This window comes from Hypomesus nipponensis, chromosome 11 (genome assembly GCF_054491055.1).
Source record: "Hypomesus nipponensis isolate SF chromosome 11, ASM5449105v1, whole genome shotgun sequence".
NCBI lineage: Eukaryota > Metazoa > Chordata > Actinopteri > Osmeriformes > Osmeridae > Hypomesus > Hypomesus nipponensis.
The window spans coordinates 3895222-3912745 of NC_140371.1; the positions used below are offsets into that span (position 1 = coordinate 3895222).

At 45.0% G+C, this 17524-nt stretch overlaps 2 pseudogenes; one reads left to right on the top strand and one right to left on the bottom strand.

Annotated features, from left to right (window-relative positions):
* Positions 1 to 8928: 8928 nt before the first annotated feature.
* On the bottom strand, positions 8929 to 10043 carry LOC146267740 (uncharacterized; annotated as a pseudogene).
* A 2197-nt stretch (positions 10044 to 12240) lies between these two features.
* LOC146267741 (uncharacterized) lies at positions 12241 to 13233 on the top strand (annotated as a pseudogene).
* Positions 13234 to 17524: the final 4291 nt, after the last annotated feature.

The following is a 17524-nucleotide window of genomic DNA, read 5'->3' on the forward strand; positions in this document are numbered from 1 at the left end:
TAAACACCTAAATCAAGACTACATAAAATGTAGGCTATAGCTAGCTATGTAGGCTACAGTCACCAAATCTTCAGCTTTTAATTCTATTCCACTTAGTATTGCTAGTTTATGTACCCTTAGTATAGTTGGACCACATATAAATGTAAGATTCCTATATGTTTATTGTATGCACCTTCCTGCCAAAGCAAATTCCTTGTCTGTGCAAACTTATATGGCGAATACATATCTTTCTGATTCTTTCTGAGCTCTTATAAGTGACAAAGACGTAAAGAGTAGCTCATTGCATATAACTGTAGCGAACCAGCCGTCTTCGTCCGTTTCTTTGCAATGCTTTTGACATGGCCAACGCTGTGTGCCGCCACATCCCTGCCTTGCACTGAGCAGGGTCCTCAGGTTTTAAAGCGTGTTCGCGCGTCTGTTGCTTAGTAATGAACCTACGGAGGCCGAGACTGTTTTAACACAGGTGGAAACTATACGTGTTGGTTGAAATGCGTGTCTTTCTCACGGTCAATGCATGAGGCTTGAGAACCCTGTTCAATGAGTTTATTATTTTAGATGTGTTTTGAGAAGACTAAAATAAAAAATACAAATAAAACAATTTTAAAAAAGAAATATAAAAATTGTCTCATCAACCAAACATTTCGCGACGCCCCCCCTGCAGTACCTCTGCGCGGACCCCCTCCCCTGTTGAAAACCTCTGGTTTACAACATGTTGTTTGAATTTCATTAAATAGGCAGCGTTCACACTTCACTTCTTTTGTTAGAAAAATGCGCTGCCTTCAGTGCCTTTTGAGCACCTTTCTGACGAGAATTTTGTAACCTGAACTGGAATCATATAGTCTAGCGATACATTACTATCAGGTAATTTCAGTTGGTTACTTATCGACAGCTATCTACTATGGCCAATAAAATGCAATTACTTGCATTAGCTTTGGCCTTTGAGGAGCCATAGCCTATGGGGACAGAGGATAGTATTGCAAAATAAACCGTGTTTTCACGTGAGAGTCTTCAAAACACCAGCAAGTCTCAAAGAACACCGGAAAAAGTCACTAGATTTTGTCGGTAGTCACTTTCGACAATAAAAGTTGTCAGGTGGGTTAGAAAGTCGCCAGGTGGGTGAGAAAGTCGCCAGGGTCTTGTGGTGATTCAACAGCTCCAGATTGGCAGGGGAACCACACTTAGCCCCTGTGACAAGACAACAGTTTAGATAGGTGAATTTGAAGTTAGGCTTTGTCAAACTAGTACAAAACTAGTCAAATCTACAGGATCACTGAGTGATTCTTTAAGGATGACAAGCAGTGGAGGTTGCTCACGTGTGACGCGAGAGCTGGTTAGAAGCTCCTCCTGGGCTGAGGACTTCTTGGACTCCGTCTTTCTCTTCAGAAACTGCAGGAAACACAGAACATGCTGGAATCTATGGAAACTATGTGACAACACCTCTCAGTCCACCAAAGCATCAGTATTAGAACAACAACAGCCACTCAGTCCCAACAGTGCCTCTTCATTCTATACTTGCTCCATTACATGAATAACCAACCCATGGTCATTCATTCTGTACTCATACGATATACTATAATCTCTGCTCTATCTATAACATAAATAAGCCGTCACCGCCGGTGCTGCATGAAGTCGAACACAACAAGTGTAATGGGGTCATTTATTTATGAATTGTTTTACATTTGTGCATCGCATTTATGAATCATTCAAACAAATGAACCTCGCGCCTGAAAGGAAAAGGAAGTCGATCGTGTTATTCGTAGTTGTTGAAAATATTTTGATTGGTTTGCATGGCTTTATCCTTCACATTACACTGCTGCCTACAGGTTTGGCCTAGTTGTGATGGCGCTCGGGGGCTTTTATGCGGGTTCATCTAAACGGAAACATTTTTGAAAACGAACTTGTGTGTACAACATTATTTTTGAAAACGGAGGGGCAGAAATAATCGTTTCTGTAAATACCCGGCTATGTGTAAATGTGGCCTTAGGCTTTGTCGTGTCTCCTGCAGAGGTTGACGCTGTCCCAGCATCGATGATGACCGCTGCAAGGCTGAGCTCACACGCTGTCCCAGCATCAATGATGACCGCTGCAAGTCTGAGCTCACCGACATCTTCCCCAGGACACAGAGCTGCAGCAGCACACTGGCACAAAATGTCCATCACTCTCTCCGTCAGTATCCTGACCGTGAAGTCCGGGGTCTCCTGGCAGGCCAGGCTGGATTTTGGGGGAAGGTTCAGTTCCAGGCTCTTCTGCAAGCTGACTCTTAACTGAGCTCTCAGCAAAGCTGTGGATGAGCTCCCTTCTGGAGGGCATTGGGGGGCTTTCTGGCAGCATCAGCTCTGACGTGCATCTGGTGGAGTTCACCAGGCTCTGAAGATGCAGGCCGGTGGTGGCTGTCTGCCGGCAAAGCTGACGGACGTTGGTGAGCAGACTCCTTGAGGCTGTCTTGATTTGGAGGCCGTCCTCACTCCTCTTCAGTTCAAAAGTGGAACACTCTGAAGCTGCCACTTCTGCTCTCATGGCACTGAGAATCACCCCAAGGGTCCTCTTGGTCCAAGTGACAGGGATGATCTCAAATGCACGATCTTCAAGAGCCGACAGCTTGTCTGCAGCTTTCTGCAGGGTCCTCAGTGTGCTGTCATAAAGCTGCTGGCTGGAGGGGTGGACGTAAAAAAATCAAGGTCTCCAGGACTTCTCTGTCCTCTCCCTGGCAGGAGGGAGTCAACAAACAAGTTGCAGTAGATGTGGGAAAACGACATCTCTGTACGCCTTAGGATCAGCAAATCATCCAGGATGGCTGAGATGCCTTCGATGAGCTCATCAATCTCCACGTCTTCTGTGCCCTTGTTTAGACAGGCCAACATCTGTTCGTTGGACAGCTCCTGGAGTTTGGTCAAGCCTTCATCCTTCAAGCGCTCCCAAAGCAGAACTCACTACTTATGGCTCTGCAGGCTGCTGTCACCGTGTCGACAGACCGGATCAACAGAAGCCTGATGAGAGACGGGGGCAAACTTTCCAGAGACGTCTCGTTCTTGCAAGAGATGCTCTCATCCGCCGTCAAATCTCCCATCCTGGAAGAGCTCACCAGGGACGTCAGTTAGGCCCCTGCCTTGTAGACCATCTTCTTGGCTACAGAGGAAACATCCAATGCGTCCCATCCTATGAGGGAGGAGCTGTTTTCGGCTCTGGATGATGAAGACGGGCTGTCCAGCAACTCAACAGCACTTTTCACCGATCCAATGATCTCCTCGACCAAGTCGCTGGCCAGGGAATATCCAGAACGTCGACCGCTCCCCAGATAAGGGATCATGACCAAATCCTTAGTTAGTCCTTGGCTGGATGGCGATGTGGACGAGCCCTCCTTTCTACACGGCCCAAACTGCTCCTCCAGCTTCAGTTCCACAGACTGGACAACATTGGTCCTCAACATGGTGGTCAGGAGATCTCCGAGGGACCTTCCATAAGACCGAGTGCTGCTCCCTGACCTCCTCAGCAGAGACAGACAGCAGAGAGGAAGTAGCTCACAGAGGAACAGGTAACAGGCCCTTGAGCTTCTTCTTGGACTGCGGCCCTGGCTTCTAGGACGTTGCTGACGACTGCCGCGATCACCTCAGCTGCCACAGAGCCCAGATTGGCCTTGGCCTCCAGATCCGGAGAGGGGGTTCCACTGGGTCTGCTTAGCGCCACCTGGCTTCCTGTGCCAGCCTGCGGCATGGCGGAGACTTTGGTCAGCATCTCCTGGGCTAGCAGCCCGGCAGCTGATGTGCTGCAGGTCTGGGCGCCCGGAACATCTCGGCTGGCGTCCAAGTCAAGCAGCAGGTCTTGCAGCCTGTCGTCGTTGATCAGCTACGACACCGCTCTGATCACAGAGATGGGCAGCTTGGTGCGGCTCGGCAGGGAGCAGGCTGTCGCCATCGCCCTCTGGTTGGTAGACATGGAGCTGCTGCTGGCTGTGCTGGGGGGCATTCTCTCCACTCCACTGACGCCCTGGGCAGTGGACGCAACCTCCAGGGCTTCCAGCTGGTCTTTTGACCCAGTGACGGGTACCGAAGGAGGGGGCAGATCCGAGGGCTCAACCAGGTCCATGTCCTCCAAACTTAGAGGCCTCACGGTCAACACCCTGATGAAGGTCCACTTGTCTCCAGACAGGCTCCCCTCTCTTCCCCCGTTCACCTCGGGCTGAGATTAGTCTGTTTTATCTTTCTCCATATCTTTCTCAGAGACTGCCTTAGGTCGCACTTGCTGTTGCAGTCTGGTTTGAGAGAGAGGCTTTCACACCTGACCCCGGAAAAAACAGACTTTTCCAAAGAACAAAGAGAATATAATTACGTTTTCAGAATAATCTAATATCTACCTACATATATACATGAGAACATTGTCTTGGAAATTTAAACCTTACAACTTAAGGTGCAAAACAGTGGGGACCATATTTACATTATATTATTACACGGCTGTTCTTAATGCTGTAGAATGCCCCATTCACTTGAATGGGTCTCCCCAACGTTCTGCGGTCAATTATTTTTCGATAACAGACTGTTGCTATGTATAACTGACCACTGTCAAGGGAAGTGGCCTTTTTGCTTCGGATTCATGTCTTTCGTAGCACTCCCCAAGTAGTCCGGTAACTTTTCAACCCCAGCGTACTTTGTTGCTAGCGACGTCAGCTGATTTGAAGCCTAGAGAATGTTCAACGTCTATGAAGTTCAGCGTCTTTGACAAACTATTTCTCTGCTAATCAACACTACGAATGGTAACAAATAAATTGTAAAAAGACACACTGTTTTAAGTTATTTTTTTGGCAAGTAGCCGTGTAATAAGCGGAATAATGTATAGAACGCCGGTCATTATTGGGAAAATAAGCCCCGATGGGGTGAACAGCACCGGCTTATTTTCCCAATAATGACCAGCGTTCTATACATTATCCCTTACATATTTCTTTGTTCTAATACGAATTTGTCGAGGTGAAAGCGCTACAGAAATCAAAATCCTTGTCCAATCAAATGTTTAGTAAAACTGAGCACATTGATCAGAACCATAGATTTATATATATCTATGATCAGAACAGCCTTTTACAGTATATTTGATGAATTACATCATAATACAGCACACGTCATCAAACAGCAGACGTCGAAATTTGAAGATAGCTATTTACTTTTCCAAAGAACACAGAATAAGGCTACAATAACTTTTTCAGATCAATGCATCATCTACCTTCATATCTATACCCGAGAACCATCCATCCATCCGTCATCTGCCGCTTGTCCGGGGATCGGGTCGCGGGGGCAGCGACCTAAGCAGGGAGGCCCAGACTTCCCTCTCCCCGGCCACTTCCACCAGCTCTTCCTGGGGGACCCCGAGGCGTTCCCAGGCCAGCCGAGAGACATAGTCCCTCCAGCGTGTCCTGGGTCTTCCCCGGGCCTCTTCCCAGTGGGACGTGCCCGGAACACCTCACCAGGGAGGCATCCTAATCAGATGCACGAGCCACTTCAGCTGGCTCCTCTCGACGCTGAGGAGCAGCGGCTCTACTCCGAGCCCCTCCCGGATGACCGAGCTCTAAAGGCCGATTTATACTTCTGCGTTTTTACGCACACGCACACGGGGAACGCCCTCTCCTTCAAGAAACGCCCTCTGCGTGTCTTCGCAGAGCCCTCGCAGAGCTCTGCGTGCGCCTCCTGACTTTCCTGACTATCCGTCTGTCCGTTCGTCTTTTTACGGATACCCCTTGGCTATGATTGGTCCGTATTGCGTCAGGGGTGGGGGGCGGGGTTGCCGTGACCAACAAGAGAACAGAATCCTTTGACCGTCATTGTTGTACGTTTGTGCAACTCTTATTTCAGCTAAACAGTTCATGTAAATCAGCATCTGAATTAAAATGTGACGATAAATGGACAGTGTAGTTGCTGAAAATGTGCTCATTTTATTGATGAAACGGTTCATTTGTAAATTTGCTCCGACTTTTCGATAACCTAGCTAGCATCGCAGTGCAGCGTCATCTACTGTTCTGGCTGTGAATTTCTTTCAGCACGCAGAGCCGTCGGAGTAGTATCAATTCAACCAGTCCGTCCGACTCTGTGCGTGCGTCTGTCCGTTAACGGAGACGCAGAAGTATAAATCGGCCTTAAGGGAGAGCCCGGACACCCTGCGGAGAAAGCTCATTTCGGCCGCTTGTATTCGCGATCTCGTTCTTTCGGTCACTACCCATAGTTCGTGACCATAGGTGAGGGTAGGAACGTAGATCAACTGGTAAATAGAGAGCTTCGCCTTTCGACTCAGCTCCTTCTTCACTACGACGGACCGATGCAGAGCCCGCATCACTGCGGACGCCGCACCGATCTGCCTGTCGACCTCATGCTCCATTCTTCCCTCACTCGTGAACAAGACCCCGAGATACCCGAGAACATCTTCTTGAAAATTTAAACCTTGCAAAGTCTCAGTATCTTCCTTAACTTTAAGAAGTTGTAAGGTGCAAAACAATTTGAACATTTACAAGACGCCCTTATCCAGAGCGACTTACAGTAAGTACAGGGACACTCCCTCCAAGGCAAGTAAGGTGAAGTATCTTGCCCAAGGACACAACGCCATTTGGCACGGCATCGATCCGGCAAACTTCTGATTACGAGCCCGACTCCCTCACCGCTCAGCCATCTGACATTTACTTGCATTAAAATATTGCTGTGTTCCAATACGAATTCAGCAAGGTGAAAGCGTCGTAGAGATCCAAATCCTTGTCCGAGAAAATGTTAAATAAGAAATTAGAGCAATGATCAGAACGGCCTTATATAGTTTATTTGATGAATTACGTCATAATACAGCAAACGTCATCAAACAGCAGATGGCGCTCTTTCCACCCGGACTGTGGTCCAGGCCATGGTCTGTTGTCAGTGTTAAACAGGGTAGTACATTTAATTGTACATGAACTGTTTTAATCACGTTTTGAAAAGTGAACATGTGTACTCCCCACCACACATTTTGTATCAAGAAAAATATATTTAACAGCGGTATCCACTGTTATATAGAATTTTTAAAGCTGTCCCACCCACATTGGAAAATAAACCGACGACGTTGATGTTCCATAATTCCTTATTTAATTATGATTTACCCATTTAGAGAAATCAGGTTTATTTTGACTGGATATCATCCTTGTGCACAGACGCTTCACCTTGACACATTGGAGGCTATACTAGTTATCTTGAACGCTGCTTGTCTTGCATCATGGGTCTACACAGGACCATCGACCCAAACATGAAGCTACAACTTTTCCATTGGTGTGATTATGATATTCATACAAACATAAATGCCACTGGATTGTAACGCTTGTTGATAACATTGTTTATTATCAGCAGAAACGACACCGAACGCCTCCAGGGGTGTGGTCACCTTGGCAGGGGCGCCACCAGGAATTTTGGGCCCAATGACAAAAAAATCCAATTGGACCCCTCTGGGACCTAACTGTCCCATCAAAAGCTTTACATAAATCAAATTAAAGGCTTCCAACTGTCTTGGTCCTTGTAGTTCAATACGAGTACTAGCACAATATTTACTGCTGGTGATTTGTACATGCAAGTCTGCATGTGTACATCATCATGATCATCTCTGCTGGCCAGTGCCCTCACAGAAGCCTCCCTGTCAGTCAAATCTGCTGGCCACAAACCTGGGTCAACATCCACCGTGCATCTCTCATCCTCATCATCACTGTAGCTTTCTTTCCCTTCTTCCTGCATGCTTCCACACTTCTTCCTTATATTAGCAGTACCTGAGAGGGCCCTGGCTCTGTAGGATGTACACAATGCATGTGAAATGTACATATATACTGTGATATATACAGTATATATAAAAATATGCCAAATACCAACAAATGACACACTACAGAACATTGACCCAAATTAACGACAGTTCTGTATCACCACCACTTGATTACATACATTAGATCCAATAGATGTTTTGCTGTGTTTGTGTGTGTGCAAGCTTCTCAAATAAATTGCCCTTCTTGATGGGAGTAATTAAGTCTGTATCTATAGATGTAATTTAACAGCCATAATTCAATCTCAATTAACGTATAAAACTGGATTATTTTAATAGTCTGTAAATTACATGCAGGCTGAGGTAAACTACTCACTATTTCCACCTGTCCAGCATCCAGTACAGTTAGTAGTTTATTTTTTTATTATTTCATAATGAATATTATGTAAGAAAATAATTAGTTTAAATTTCTGTCATTACAGTTTTCATCGATTGCTAACAAAAATTTTTTGAAAGCCTACCCCGATTTCTCAAAACTCTAAGCACAAACCCCAAAACCACTCACACAAAATTCAAAACACTTAATAATTCCTGCAAAATGCTACTTTGGTTTCAAAACAATGTTATGTCACCTCAAAATGGTATTTTGATTTCATACAACAAACACAGACTATTATTTGAGTAGACTTTTCAAGCATCGATTGAACACTGATGTACTCAAGTGAAAACACTACGATGAATGGGAAAACACCATGTATGAAGGCCTTATCAGGAGCATTTTGCCTTTTCATGTTCAATGATACCATAGGCTTACTTAGGCTTAGTACATATTGTTATACTGTAAAATTTAACTGTAAAATGTTTTTACTCCAATATGAAACAACACACAAATATACAGTAACAAAAATATTTATTTGTTTCAAAAGTGAAATAAAGAATAGGCCAGTACAGTCAACAACAAAGAAGAAAAGTAAAATTAAAATATATATACTGTAAAACACTGTTAAAAAGGAGGACAAAATAATTAGGCTGCATTCTGTCTTCGGATCCTGTCTGGCCAGAGGACCTCATCAACATCACAGGCTATGTTCTCTCTGGCCAGACAGCGGGGAAAGTAACGCCTGGTGTGGCGAATCCAGCCCTGAAAGGCCTCAGGGGCTATATAGCCACATGCCTCCTCCATGGCCTGTATCAGGGGCATCTGTGCCTGCGGATTGCGTTCATATACCTTCCATCTCCAGGCAGAAAAAAACTCCTCTATTGCGTTTAGAAATGGAGAGTATGGTGGGAGGGGAAGCACCAAAAACCGTGGGTGGTTGGTGAACCAATTGTGGATCAGAGCAGCCCGGTGGAAACTTACATTGTCCCAGATAACAACGTACCTGGGCTGCTCTGCATGGACTATTTGGTCGGGTGGAATAAGTGTGTTGTGGAGTGTGTCCAGGAATATGAGGAGACGGGCAGTGTTGTAGGTGCCAATGATTGAGTGGTGATGGAGGATGCCGTTGTGGTTTATGGCAGCACACAGAGTGATATTCCCTCCCCGCTGGCCAGGGACATTGATAATGGCGCGTTGTCCAATGATGTTTCTGCCCCTGCGCCTTCTTTTGGAGAGGTTGAAACCAGCCTCATCAATATAAATAAATGTATTTGACTCCTCAGCTGCCTCTAGCTCAAGAACTCTCTGAAACAAAGATGACAATATTACAGTAGTTATCAGAAATAGGCCTACACATTGTTGTAAAACACTTGAAAATACTGTAACATTGAATTGGATTACAATATAGTCCATTAATGTGTCAGTGCTACAGTAATAGGACGCAATCAGCTGTAAGAATATATAGAGTAAGACTTACTTGCACATAGTCATGGCACAAATCTTAGACTCTGTCAGAGTTTCTGTTGAACGGCACTCTGTATATCTGCTTCATTCTTAGTGCGTTCTGCCTCAGAACACGGTCCACTGTAGCCTGGCCAACTGTGAGAATGTTGGGGAATGTGACTTGGTCATTGATTATTGTATTCCTTATTTGTCTTATGGTTAATGCGTTATTTGCCACAACCATGTTGACTATTGCTGTTTCCTGTGCATCTGAGAAGGTACGCTCCCTCCCACCACGCCAGGGTAATCTTTCAGTTCTGCAAAATGTACAAATACAGAACAATGGAAAATACTCTAAATACAAAAATACAACCGTTTTTCTGTCATAGTAGGCCTAGTATTTCTTACCTATTTTCTCTCCTGAACGTCCGTATGATGGATGCAACGGAGTAGCGGCTAATATTTGGTTGCACCCTCTGGCCTGCCTCCTGCATGGTCAAACCATGGTTCACGACATGGTCGACCACTGTGGCCCGAATTTCATCAGTGATTACTGCTCTCCTTCCATCTCTTCCTCCCCCTCGTCCGCCTCCTCGTCCTCCTCTAACCCTTACTCCTCTGCCTCTCTGAAATGCTTGTGCTTCCATGTCGTTCATTGCTCTCCAAACCAGGAGCTCACCTATGTCCCTTATATTGCTAAAACCTTGATTATAAATTGCACAACAGCCTTGGAAATTGAAGTTTTATTAATTGAATAACAATGTGTTCTGTCTGAAAACAAGGAGCTTTTGGCATGGATGAAGTGTTAAAAATAAAGAGGATTGTGTGTAGTGTTTTGGAGACTGTGTGGTTTACCAATTGAAATCTGTGTTTAAAGCAGATAATTGTGTTTTGTGTTTTGAGGAAAGTGTGGATCGCAATTGAAATTTGCAGCAAAAGTCTAAAGTCTAAAGCAGCAACATTTGTTTATAGTTCAGCAGAATTGGTTAAAAGAGTTGGCACATGAGTTACAAGTTGTGGTGATTGTGTCATATGTTCCTATATTTGTGTGTTAGCAATCAATAAAAACTGTAATAAATATTTCTTTTTTGTTATGGTAAAAAGAGCAAGAGACAGAGAAATCCCCACAGACTCCCTGGAATGATGCTAACTGGCATGTCGATAAAACAATGTTGCTTACCTTCTTCACTGGGCAGGGAGAGGTACAGTTATGGGGAGACTGTGGTGCTGCTGACTCATCTGTTGTTAAGTCTGTTAAGGGGCAGGAAGTCAGAACAGTGATTTAATATAAATATATCACTAAACATTTTCCTGTACTGATTAGATGTTGATTAAATGTAGGCTAACACTAGTCTGTATCTCGCTAGTTTATTTTACTATGGACATTAAGCCAACAGGTTACTGTAATACCAAAGGCTACTGGCTACCCACCTTTCTTGGTGAAAAACTGGGTTACAGATTGAAAACCTCTCACTTGTCTTTCCTCTCTCTTTTTTCTTGACCTATGTCGTAAATCAAAAACCTGATTTATGTTTACTAGGCGACATTGTGATTACTATTTCAGGCGACTAGTGCATCAACTGACTGCAAACAAACACCGTCAGTGATAAGTGCCCTAAGGCAGGAACAGACCATTTCATGGCGATACAGGTGGGTGGTCAGTCAATATGGATGTTTACTTTTTGGTCAATGTGGATATTTACAGTTTTTTTCAATCGCTATGACAGTTTTTTTAATACCTTTAACAAGTTTTCTAAACTCTTGACACAGTTAGCAGAACATCCGCCTGTGTTGGCTATACAATTAACACATTTCTTGTTGCTATGACACAAAATCCATAGAGTAAACACAAATTTTAAATGCTTGAACTTCTTTTACACACAAGCTCCACCAAGACCAAAACAGTCGATTTTTACGGACCAATTTACCAATGCTTTAACACTGTATGTCAGAACAGATAACACAATGTTCAAAACCTAATTTATTGGCTAAAGTCAAAGTGAACAACTGTTCATATTGTGAATTGAAACACAAATATATCCTCCATAATATGTATATTCAATTGCTACTGAGAAATAGCTGATTGAAGCAAATAATCACAGCTGATTTCCATCTAGGAAACACACTCAGGTGTTGAGGTTCTTTCAATTGCACCATATGGTAAATAAAGAGGACCTCTTTGGGCTGATCTTGTGTGGGAAAATACATTTATAGAGAAAAGAAGAAGAAAGCAAGAAAAATGCCTCCACGAAGGAGAGGAAGACAAGGACCAAGACAAGTACCAGGACATGGGAGAGGAGTAGGACGAGGGAGAGGAGTAGGACGAGGGAGAGGAGTAGGACGAGGGAGAGGAGTGAGACAAGGGCAAGGAAGAGGGAGAGGAGTCAGAATGCGTGGTGGAGCTCAAAGAAGGGCCAGAGCTAGGGTAACGGACGAAATAAGAGCTAGAATCATAGACCATGTCATAAATCACGGGCTATCATACAGAGAAGCTGGTGAAAGAGTACAGCCAAATCTCAGCCGGGACACAGTGTCATCCATTGTCCAGATTTTTCGAGAAACCAACAGGTAGGATATTGTATACGGGCTTCTCCTACTGCAAAGTGTAAATACTGTAAGTTTACCATGTATTACAGTGACTGTATGCCTCTGGTCACTACCTTTGTAATATGTAACTGTATTTTGTCTCTCTAAGGAGTCAACGTCTACCTCCCTCAGGGGGCAGAGGAAAGCTCCTAAATGAAGAACAGGAACTTACTATTGTCAACATGGTAGTTGCTGACAATGAAATAAAACTGAAAGACATTCAGTCCAGAGTTCAAGAGGACAATCTTGTCTTTGGGAACATTGCAGCAATCAGTGTAACAACCATTTCTCGGACTCTGGATAAACACAGAGTCCGAATGAAACAACTGTATAAAGTTCCTTTTGAAAGGAACAGTGTGCGCATCAAAGAACTCCGTCGCCAATACGTCCAGGTTAGGTTATGCAATAGTCATTTCAGTACTATACCTAGTGTCTTTTGCCGTAAAGTACTCTATAAACCTGGAATACAGTAAGACTTATAGTATGTATAGAGCAGAGCATCTACACACACTGTCTGATTACTTTCAGAGAGTCATGGAGTTGGAAGCCAATGAGGTCCCACATGTCATGATCTACGTTGACGAGGCTGGTTTCAACTTGGCAAAAAGGCGTCGGCGCGGAAGAAATGTAATTGGCAAAAGGGCAAACAGTTACCGTGCCAGGCCAAAGAGGAGCCAACATTACTATGTGCACCGCCATCTCCAACAACGGTGCACTCCTGAATAAATCTGAGATTGGCCCCTACAACACAGACCGCCTTCTGCTGTTTTTAGAAGACCTGCACCAAAGACTGGTGCCAGAGGTAGAGAGGGGACATGTGGGAGACCCCTTGCCAACATATGTGATCACATGGGACAATGTGGCATTCCACCATTCCCGGGCAGTTACAGCCTGGTTTGACGCCCATCCGAGGATGATGTCCCTTTTCCTTGCCCCTCACTCCCCTTTCCTCAACCCCATTGAGGAGTTTTTCTCAGCCTGGAGATGGAAGGTTTTTGACCATCGTCCACATGACCAAATGTCCCTCCTGGATGCAATGGATGCTGCATGCCAAGACATCACAGCTGAACACTGCCAGGGGTGGATAAGGCATGCCAAAATATTTTTCCCAAGATGCCTAGCCAGAGAAGATATAAGGTGTGATGTGGATGAGAACATGTGGCCAAATGCAGAAGACCGGGCAGATTAGATTGCGTAGTATCTTTTTTGGGGGGGGGGGACTTTTTCTGTTTGTATATTTACGTAGTATTTTCACATACAGTAATGTAAATGGAAGCTATATTACATATCTTGCAATACACATAATGTCCTATTGCAAATACATAAAGCCTTAACTGCAGCAATTATGTTTCTGTCGTCTTTTTTTCAATACAGTAACCGTACATTCTATAAAGCTATTCTGAGATCAGTCATTCATTTTTTGTTCAGAATTTCTGCAGCAAAAGAAACAAAATGCATGCATTTACTAAACCCCCCCCAAAAAATGTAGAGGCTTCAAAAGAAACTGCATTGCAAACACAATCGATAATCTATATACTGTGAGACCTGACACATATCAAATAATGCAGTTTCTGTAATTCCATCTGATGTTAGTGTTTTTTATGACATTGTGCTATGATTGACTAAATGTTACTGTGAAAAGAGAACACGTGTTAGTGTTTGGTAGACATGGTGTCATTTTTAGTATATTTTTGTGTTATGACAATTAGTGTTTGAGTTTAGTTTACAATGTGTGATTTTGAGCATGAAATTAACAGTTTTGCCAAGTGTGTGTGGTAGGTGTGTCCTCCTCTTGCTACCCTTCCAACTCTGCCTCCTCCTCTGGCTCTCCCTCCACCTCCCCTTACTCTGTCTGCATTGTTTGCTTCCAATTGTTCAAGACCTTTACTTGACCTTTAGCCTAACAAGGAGTGTTGTGAGGAGCACATGTGAGGAGGTAGTGTGAGGCACTGATGAATTAGTGTGGCATTTTGATTGGTTGTGTTTGAAAAAGGAAATCAAGGTACTTTCTGTTAGATTTGTGTGTTACATAGAGAATTGTGTGTTGTGTTTTGCAAAAAGTGTTTTATGTAACTGAAAGTGAGTTAAAGGCCGAGAATCAGCACATGGTTTCTTAGATTTGCTGTGTGGTTCTGGTGTTTGACTGTCAGGTTTCAGAAATTGTGTGACAAGTAAGGAATTTGTGTGTAAGCAGTTGAAAAAAACTGTAATGCGGTGAAGTAATTTGCCCATGCTATGACTGGCCTATTCTTGATGAAAGAAAGGATCAACCCCAGCAGGGACATGTACGCTAGAATGCGTATTCTCCTCCACCGTAATGACTCTAGAGCTGCTTCCACGCATTTGGAGAAAGTTTGAGGGGCCAGCGCGTATCCAAACGGCAGGCGTACTCGTACTTCTTCCCTTCGAAGGCAAAACGCAGAAATCTCCTGTGCTTCAGTTTGATAGGCACATGGAAATACGCGTCCTTCAGATCTATGCTGATCCCAAAGTCGTTCCGCTTTACACAAGTCAGCAAACGCTTTATCGTCAGCATGCGAAAGGGCTGTCTGGCCACACTCTCGTTGAGCACCCTCAGGTCTAGAATCGGTCTCATCCCGCCTTTTTTCTTGGGAAGCAGAAAATAAGGGGAGTAGAGACCCGAGTTCTCCTGATCTCTGGGGACCGGGATCACCGTCCCTTTGGACAGCAAGCTCGCTATCTCTTTCCGGAGCGTGAGTGCCTTCAGCGGGCAGGACAAGCGTGTCTCCCTCACTCCTCTGAAGGGAGGGGGAGTCCGCATGAACTGGATGGCATAACCCTCTCTCAGTATCCTGTCTAGCCAGCTTGGCAGTGAGAATGACTCTCGCCACTCTGCATAACGCAGAGAGAGCGGGCGTGCGTTCAGCTGCGGAACCACAGACAGGAAACGGCCGTACTCTCGTCTGACCCCAGCCGCCGCTGTGCACCGAACCGGCGGCACAGCCCAAGGTGGGGTCGACTCGAAAGGGCTGGAGCAGCGTCTCAAGGCCAGAAGAGGTCTGAGTGCTGTCCTCATTATGGGCCTTGAGAGGACTCACAGCGCGACCAGAGGTCTGTGCGCACTGTTACAGGGGTGGCTCATGTAACGTGATAACAGAGTCACACGCTGTGTTATGGTGCATGGGGGCAGCTAGCGGTCTGGCCACACGCTTGCTAGCTGGGCCAGACTCCGCTATGTACGTGCTCGATGGTTCGGCATCGCTAGTTGTGGAAACTCGTGAACCAAAACCAACTCATTACTCCGCTCGACAACAGTACAAGTGCCCAGCTCTATATCTGTTGAGACCGTAAGAGGCACTGGATGGAACACTTGTCTTTCTAGGAAAGAGTAAAACGGAGGTCCAAGCCTTTTCATTTCATCCCTACAAACAGGGGTGGGAACCGAAGCCTCGTTCCCTGCCGCCAGTCATGTTCTCCTCTTCTTCCCACCTCCGCCACTACGCCAGCTGGGGTTAGGTGGACGGCTGAAACCTGCTCTCTCGGGGGAACAGCAAAGGGTGGAACAGGTGCCGTGGGAGGAGCAGCCTGCGTTGCAGTGGCCGCTCGTGCCACCGGAGGGCGAGTTAATTTCCTCCTGCTTTGAGAGGCTCCTGGAAGGACATATGACCTAGCAGGTGCTTCCTCTCCTCCAGGCACGAGAAGCGTTCGGACGCTGCAGCCACAGCCGGTCCGAACAGGTCCTCGCTCATCACTGCAGCATTCAGCAGGGCGGACTTGTCCGCCTCTCTCATGGCCGTCAGGGACAGCCACAGGTGGCGATGAATGACAAGGCTGTTGCCCATTGCACTTCCAGCGCCAATAACCGACTCCTGATTCAAGTGGAGCTCCGCGGACGCCATCCTGGCCACCCAGGACATCTCCTCAGGCAACAGGTCCTCAGGTCTCTCTGTGGAGAGTTTGGAGACCGCCGCCGTCAGGAGGGTGGCGTTGCCAGAGGCCGCCGCTGCCTGCGCACCCCAGACGTAAGCCTTGTCTGCCAGAGAGGCAGTAAGCTGTTATATAGGGCACCTGTGTGAGGGACAGGTGTGTATACATTTTGATCTTCAGTCATTGGCTGCACTAGGCAGCGGGTAAACCAATAGGAGCAGAGCTCCCCTATGGGGCGGAGCTCCACTAAATAGAACATCCATTTGGTTGCATTGTTTCACGCTGGATGTGTGAATAAATATGGCTTTGATCCTATTTTACAGCCTCTGATTGATTACGTCAAAATATTGGAGAGTCATGGCATTGATTTGCCTTGCTCACCTGAAACGGTCTGTGGCAATATATGTCAGATAACTGGGGACAACTTGGGGATGCATGGAATAATGGGGTTTGTTGAGTTTTTCAGAGGACATCACTTCTGTCGTTTGTGTTTGATCGAAAACGTTTATGCTCAGAATGTTTACAAAGAGGATGACCCAAAGATAATCTTAATAGAAAAAATTGCTTTTTGAAATGCACTGCAGTGAGTTGCAATCAGATCCACAAAAGCTTTGTGTGTTTGGTCTCAAGAAGAATTCAGCTCTTAACAGCCTACAGTACTTTAACATTTTTAACAACTTTTCTTTGCACATATTGCATGACATACTTGAAGGGGTGGCTCAGTATGAGCTAAAGTTACTGTTTGAATATCTCTCAGAATTTTTGTTTGTCCAAACCTGGTCTTTTGTCACGAATCTATGCTTTTGACTATGGCTACTTGGAGCGCAAAAATCGACCGACAAGGGTCAACTTGGACAGTATAGGCGATAATATAGGACTAAACTCTATTCAGACTCTTTGTCTGGTAAGAAACATTCCTTTGATTTTTGGTGACATTGTGCCACTAGGAAACCTGAACTGGAATTTGCTGTTGCTCTTACTGCAGATAATTAACATAATCTTCTCTCCATCTGTTACACTAGGCATGACTGTGCATTTGAAGCATTTAATAATAGAACATCATGACTTCTTCAAACACTTGTATCCAGGTAGAAACCTGATACCTAAACATCATTTTATGTTACATTACCCGTCTTGTATTCGAAAAATTGGACTATTAATACATATATGGAGTATGAGATTCGAGGCAAAACACAGGACTTTCAAAAGCACACTTAAAAACGTCAAGAACATCAGAGTATCACTTGCCAAAAAACATAAAATGTCCATAGCATCTAATTGGGAAACATCTCCATTGAACCATGTTGAGTACATTTACATTTATTCATTTAACAGACGCTTTTATCCAAAGCGACTTCCAAGAGACAGCTTTACAAAGTGCATAGGTCACTGATAATAACAACAAGACAGCCCCAAAACATTGCGAGAAGCCAAAAACATGAAGCACAGATTGTGAACAACAAAAATAAGTGCCTCTCCAGGCGGAGATGT